Below are 7,918 nucleotides of genomic sequence, written 5' to 3'. Positions count from 1 at the left end.
CAGATTTCCTGTAGAACTCGAAAAGTTCTTTAAAAGTCTTTAAAATGACCGAAAAGCCCCTACGGGGCATAATGTTAACTTAAACTCGTTACGGGCATCACGGAAGGTATCCTACTGATACCACAACCTCTTTAAGGCATATTGACTTAGGAAATAAGCGTAAGACTCTCATGGTTAACCGTTTCGCCTATTGCGCACACGGTTCGGCTTATGAAACTAGTTTTCGTAAATTAGCCGATACGGGTCAAATTATATTATTTGGACCCCAAAACCCAGAGTGTGAACCTTGAACCCATATAAAACAAGTCTCTGAACTTGTTGGGTCAGAATCACACTCCATTCTCGGTTTTCGCCTTTTCGCGCGATTAAACCATATTTATATTCCGGAACCAACCGGTCTAGGCCACGGCCAATATAAAGACCCGTTAGGATTCTTAGAGGTTAATTAAAACCTTCGTTCCAGATTAGGAGCCCAGTAAAAGCTATCGGTGATTTAATCAAATTAAGGAATAATACTTGCAAAGGTAAATACTTTTAACTTATTTCCCCTATACGGGCTTGGGTTACGGTATGTTAATACCGCTTGATTGAGCATTATATTTTCCATCGCTTAGGTGGTTAATTAAATAATATGATCGGCTCATTTAAACAGTTTTGTTTCTTAAAAGCCTTTGGGGGGTTTAATGACCGTTGTCCCGGATATCCTTGGCATCATTTTACGAAATGGCCACGACCATCGACATCCCGGTGTAGGCGTACACCCGGTATACATTGTCGACATTAAATTAAAAGACGTAGCCGTTGGTTTTTATACTACGGTTTTACGCAATGTGGTGTGTCTATAAATCTTTAACCCGGCACGAACCGGGCTACTGAACGCATAAAAGAACATGTAATACGTTCACAAGATTTTAATAATTTTCCCAAGTTATAAAAGAGTTTGTGCCTTGTGCATTCAAATCAATTTTAATAAACATTATCAAATGTGTCAGTTGAATGTATTTACCAGTGTAAACTGACGTATTTTCCCCAAAAGATAAGTGCAGGTACTATACGAAATTGGCTGGTATTAGCTTCCTAAGCATCACGAATAGTCTCGCAAACTCGATGCCGTATCTGAATGAACAATATTTTATTATTATTTTGATCCGCTGTGGATACATTCGACTTCTGTAATACATTTGATATTACCACCAGAGGTTGAAGTATATATTTATCTTTAAAGCTTCCGCTGTGCATTTATATAATTGTGTGGTTTGACTATATTGTTGCCAACATCGTCACGGTAATCCCCCACCGGGCCCACCGGTGAAACACGTGGAAATCGGGGTGTGACAATCATCGAGAGCAGAACATCATTCACGTGAACATCAGTTACGTATTAGCATTCATACGATCCAAAACCCTAATTGCTTTACTTTTGCATAGAAGAAACCAAATCAACAATCAAGCGTTCTATCATATCATGCATCTAATTCATCAGACAATGGATTATACGATGAATCATCTTCATATCACACTATTCAACATAAATAAAAACACAGAACCATCATATGAAGACTAGGGTTTACAAGAATTACAAGAATCAAGCATTGATAACAATCAAACAACCAATAAACAATGATTACACAATTACCTTGGATGATTCTAGAGAAGGAGAGGAATCAAGAGTGATGAATATCTTGGTGATGATGATTGCCAGAGAATGTGAACTACGTGCTTGGATTTTTTTTGTGTGAGAATGATTAGTGAAAAAGGGATTAGGGTTAACAATGATTAGAGTTTCACTAATTACTCTATGCATCCCTAAGTATCATAATTTACAATAGCACACCATCTCATAACAATTTCGTAGTTTCACCACCAAGTTCATGTATTTACCAAGTCTTTCACAATTAACAAACAACCATGCACAATCACACAATACGATTCATCGCATCAAAACGTATATAATTCCATAGCAATTAATTGTGCAAATAATCAACTAAACAATACATGAACGTGCAATAAATGCGAAATAGGAATCTTGGAAATTCGAGTTGTCACATTATCCCCAACTTGAAAGAAATTTCGTCCCGAAATTTAGCATGCGGTTACTGAGGAAGCTAGGTAAGTTGTATCGTTTACTGGTTTTCCTGGGGTGTCACATCATCCCCCCGTTGATTTGGAATTTCGTCCCGAAATTCCGCAGTAGGAGCTTCAGCCTCAGTAGTAGTTGCATTGGTTTCGAATAACTGGGGGTACTTTTCTGTCATCTGGTCTTCGCATTCCCAGGTGTACTCTGGGCCACGTTTGGAGTTCCAACGAACTCGGACAAGAGGGATTTTCTTGTTTATGAGGACCTTAACATCCCGGTCCGTGATTTCAACTGGCTCCTCGACGAACTGCAACCGCTCGTCGATAGTGAGTTCCTTAAAAGGAACTATGAGGGTCTCATCTGACAGGCACTTCTTCAGATTCGACACATGAAATACATTGTGAACTGCACCGAGTTCAGCTGGTAGGTTTAGCTTGTAGGCCACTTTGCCTATTTTCTCAATGATCTCGAACGGTCCGACATACCGCGGATTTAGTTTGCCCCGTTTTCCAAAACGAACCACACCCTTCCAGGGTGAGACTTTAAGTAAAACCCGGTCCCCGACCTGAAATTCCAAAGGCTTCCTACGCTTGTCCGCGTAGGCTTTCTGACGGTCGCGTGCAGCCGCCATGCGTTGTCGTATCTGTGCAATCTTTTCCGTGGCGTCCACTACAATCTCTGGACCCGTGATCTGACTATCCCCCACCTCTGCCCAACAGAGAGGTGACCGGCATTTACGTCCGTACAATGCCTCGAATGGAGCGGCTTGTATGCTGGTGTGATAACTGTTATTATACGAAAACTCCACCAAAGGGAGATGCTTTTCCCAGCCGTTGCCGAAATCAATAACACATGCCCGAAGCATGTCTTCAAGAGTCTGGATCGTTCGCTCAGACTGCCCATCCGTCTGAGGATGATATGCTGTGCTCATGTCTAATCGTGAGCCAAAAGATTTGTGCATCGCTTGCCATAGCTCTGACGTGAATCGTGCATCCCGATCCGAAATGATGGATGTGGGCACCCCGTGCCTCGAAACAACTTCTTTAAGATAAACGTCTGCGAGAGTGGAGAACTTATCCGTTTCCTTAATAGCCAGGAAGTGTGCAGACTTGGTGAGTCGATCCACGATCACCCATATAGTATCATTCCCCCGCTGGGATCTGGGTAGGCCTGTAACAAAATCCATGGAAATTTCTTCCCATTTCCATTGCGGTATTTTGGGCTGCTGAAGTAGGCCCGCTGGTTTCTGATACTCCACTTTGACTTTTGCACACGTCAAACATTTGCCGACGTAAGTTGCTATGTGGGCCTTCATGCTAGGCCACCAATATGTAGTTCTGATGTCGTGATACATTTTATCCGAACCTGGATGTATCGAGTAGCGAGACTTATGAGCTTCATCCATCACAAGCTCTCGTAAACCGCCATACAGTGGGACCCAAATGCGTCCTGTTACATAGTAGGCACCGTCTTCCTTTTGTTCTAATCGTTGCCTCGAACCACGTAAAGCTTCAGCCTTTACGTTTTCTGGTTTCAATGATTCCACCTGAGCATCTCGTATCTGTGCGGGAAGATCAGACTGAATGGTGAGCTGTAAGGCTCGTACACGCCTAGGTAAAGTATCTTTTCGACTGAGAGCGTCAGCCACAACATTGGCTTTGCCTGGATGGTACTTGATGGCGCATTCGTAATCATTAAGCAACTCGACCCATCGTCGTTGACGCATATTCAGTTCCTTCTGCTTGAAGATATGCTCGAGACTCCTGTGATCGGTGTAAATAGTGCACCTGGTACCGTACAGGTAGTGTCGCCATATCTTAAGCGCAAAAACAACAGCTCCCAGCTCTAAATCGTGCGTTGTATAATTCCGTTCATGAACTTTGAGTTGCCGCGAAGCGTAGGCAATAACTTTATCCCGTTGCATCAATACACAACCAAGTCCCTGTATCGATGCGTCACAATAAACCACAAAATCATCCGTGCCCTCTGGCAATGAGAGAATAGGTGCGCTGCAAAGCTGTAACACCCCAAATTTCGTATGACATAATATAATGTTTTAATCGCAGTATTTGACGGAAAGAAATGGTAAACATAGATTTTTACCATTAGTAAAGTCTTATAAATTTTAGTAAATCTAAAATTCTTAGGTATGCATGAAGGTTTGCTAGATTAGTATGTAGAAATGGGGGAAGATGACATGTTATGAATAAATGAGGGGTTGAAAATGAAAAATGTGTTATTAAAACACATAACAAAAAAAAAATGCCCAGGGAATGGAAGTGGGTGTGTGTGTGCGACCGTGAGGAGAGACCAGGGGAAACTTTCCCCTCAAAACCCTAACACCTCTCAAATCATCAAATTAAGAAGGAAATTGAAGGTCAATCGAATGCATGTGATCAATTCCTTAGTCATCTAAGGGTTTCCCATCATGGGGTAAGTCGAATTATGTGATTTGATGCTAGTTAATGATAAGGGTTTTGATTAATCTTTGAAGTAGTATGAAATTGAACTTGTTTATGAGTTAGAATCATCATGTAGAACATGGATTATGCATGGTTTGGGTTAATTTGATGTTTATATGTGAAACCCATTTGGTTATGGTGATGATAACAACTTGAATGATCACCCATGTCCAATTCTTGCTTAATATTGATGTATTTTGGCATGCATGGTAGATTCTTGTTAGAGGAATTGAAAGAAATGTGATTCTAGTATGTTTAATGATTATGTAGAAATGATTCATGATGATTAGAAGGAGGAATTTTGGTGAATTATGTATGAGGTTAGAAGGATATGCATAAATTAGTTGTACATTAAGCTTAGATGGTAGTACGCACACAAGGTGTTTGATGAAATGCCTAAATGACAATAATATGTGAAATTCGTACCATACGCTTGAATGATGTGATGAATATATATGGAATGTTTGATCGTATTAGTTTCAACTTAAGAATGGTTATGGAACGAATGAGAATCCTAGAAAAGAGTAAACTTAATTGATATTGGCGTTAACTATAAAGATGTGTTATGAACGGAATCGTATGTATATGTGTATATGTAACTATTTGATTATGCGGCCAAATATGTCCTACAAAATGAGTATGAAGCGTAGATGGCATAATGACTATATTCCAACATGTTAATTTGTGAATGAATGTGTGTCCAAGTTGGAAGTTGAAATGCTTGATAGTTGACTTTCTGGAAAGTCAACAATGGTAGGAATGTTGTGAGGTAGATCTCTTATCATAAATGTACGGTTTAGGAAGTCAAAGTGATGCACGAAATGTTTATAGCAAGATATGTAATGGCGTGTTTATATTATGCGAGTAGAAAGGATCTCATTGTTAATCTATGCTATGAGTTGCAAGAAATCCATTAATGAAAGTCAATTGTTGAGCATAGATTTATTGTGATTGATGCTTTGTGTGGCCTTGTTTACTAACAAGGGTATCAATGTATGGTTATGTAAGGATAGATAGCATGTCTACGGGCGCAAGCACGGAGGCTAATGGGTCAAAAGAAAGCATGGAACCTATGCTTGAACTTGAACGCTCAAGGTAAGTGACTTCCGACTCACTTCTTAGTATGCATATAGATTTCATGTTCATGAGTATGGGAAATTATGTAAGATTATGAAATAATGAAAGTTTTAAGATATGTATTGATCTAGTTTAGATGAGGGAAGTTATCTAAGTCGAAGGTAATCTGATGGGATTAAACGGGTCAAGATGAGGCAAGGAAGCGGGTATGAACACGGATGCATAAGGTAAGTGATTTCCGTAATCACTTCTTAGATTGTTTAAGTAATATAATGTTTTAATTAATTAAACATGATGATGAGATCAAATATGTGATGAAGTCCTTCGTCCTAAATGTGGGATCCTAAAGCATATGTAGTAATATGGTACCTAAATGTGGGATCCTAAAGCATATGTAGTAATATGGTACCTAAATGTGGGATCCTAAAGCATATGTAGTAATATGGTACCTAAATGTGGGATCCTAAAGCATATGTAGTAATATGGTACCTAAATGTGGGATCCTAAAGCATATGTAGTAATATGGTACCTAAATGTGGGATCCTAAAGCATATGTAGTAATATGGTACCTAAATGTGGGATCCTAAAGCATATGTAGTAATATGGTACCTAAATGTGGGATCCTAAAGCATATGTAGTAATATGGTACCTAAATGTGGGATCCTAAAGCATATGTAGTAATATGGTACCTAAATGTGGGATCCTAAAGCATATGTAGTAATATGGTACCTAAATGTGGGATTCTAAGTTAAGAATTTCCTTAATCCGGAGGTAGGATTTTAAGTTAATATGATAGAATGTGAATTTACAAGCATGTAGGAAGAACGAGAGGTTAAACGGATAAACGGTTCAAAAGTTACGCGCGTTTTAGCGCGTACGAACGACAAAACATCAGTTTTGCCAGACGCCTTATTTAGCTGTTTACGGGTGTTTCTGGCTACGGGTAAAGGCAAGGCCCGTCGCCGACGCCTCAAGGGCCGTCGCCGACGGCCTCCCCAAGTCTCAAAAGCTGAAATCTTGTTATTTAAGTTGATTTATGTATCGTAGGCTTCGGTTTGTTACCCGTGGACTACGGCGTATGTAGATACGCATGAAGTGACGTAGATGTGTTTATATAAGAGTATGAACGTATGTATGTAATTGGTTATGTGTGATACGACAGTAATTCGGGGAGAATTAGGTAAGTGATATGTTCGAGTTAGTATGTATGTATGAATGTATTTATGTAATTATGTAAGTATATGTACGTGTGAGCGAAGGTATGCACGTGTGTAATTATGATTCGTTTTATGAATGCATGTAAGTATGTAATTATGTATGCAAGATCGGTATATATGTAGGTATCGGTATATGTATGAACGCAAGTAGCTATGTATGGGCGTAAGCATTATGTATTTAGGTACGAAGGTACATACGCGTATAGGTACGAATGCATATACGTGGATGCAAATATGTATGTATGTATGTGAGTAGGTAGGTTTGTATGTAGATATGTATGTAATGATGTACATGAGTATATGTGTGGGTATGTACATATGTACGTAGATGGTCATGTGTGAACACATAAATATGTATGAAGGTAGGTACGCAAGTATCCAATGAAATTGAGTACTAACGTTAATATTAGCGTGCATGGTGAAGGAAGTGTAACGCAGGAATAACAAAGAAGTCTCACCACGGAATGTATGATCAGATGGAAAGCTGGGATGTAAAGAGTTAATGGATCAATAAGTAAACGAGAATAAATCGTGTATGTTTATAATGCATACTAACGTTATGAATTTTTGTGGTGAGCGCAGGTAACACAAGTCATGAGGATCATCAAGGAATAGAGATCGAGGATCGAGTCACATGAAGGATTGTACGGGGTGTATAAGAATGTAATTTGTTATATATAAGTTATGTTTTATTCTATAATTGAGTTAGTCTGATGTGTTTAATATAGAGGAGTTATTTTAAAAGTGAACTTTCAAGTAAGACATAAGGTTTATAATGAAAGAAATTTTATGGTACGTATTTTCCGCTGCGTCTTTTAGTTAAAGCGTGTTAGGGCGTTATAAAAGCCTATCCTTTAAGTACTGAAAAGCCGTTTCTTGTGTATTACCCCAACGATAGGTAACACCTTTCTGTGTCAACATAGTAAGCGGCTGTGCGATCTTGGAGAAGTCTTTAATGAATCGCCTGTAATACCCTGCCAAACCCAAGAATTGGCGTATTTCTGTTGGTGTACGCGGTGCAGGCCAGTTCCTGATCGAATCTACCTTGGATGGATCGACATGAATCCCATCCCTGTTCACCACAT

The 7,918-nt window shown here is 39.4% G+C and overlaps 1 long non-coding RNA gene across 1 annotated transcript; it reads left to right on the top strand.

The window, feature by feature from the left end:
• Nucleotides 1-4,405: 4,405 nt before the first annotated feature.
• On the top strand, nucleotides 4,406-7,632 carry LOC110926741. Its single transcript, XR_002585388.1, has 2 exons — nucleotides 4,406-4,510; nucleotides 7,416-7,632. It is a non-coding gene; the product is annotated as an uncharacterized LOC110926741 (long non-coding RNA).
• Nucleotides 7,633-7,918: the final 286 nt, after the last annotated feature.

Source organism: Helianthus annuus, chromosome 7 (genome assembly GCF_002127325.2).
Source record: "Helianthus annuus cultivar XRQ/B chromosome 7, HanXRQr2.0-SUNRISE, whole genome shotgun sequence".
Lineage (NCBI taxonomy): Eukaryota > Viridiplantae > Streptophyta > Magnoliopsida > Asterales > Asteraceae > Helianthus > Helianthus annuus.
Note: the sequence above shows the minus strand (reverse complement) of the source record. Positions and strands in the feature narration are given on the sequence as shown.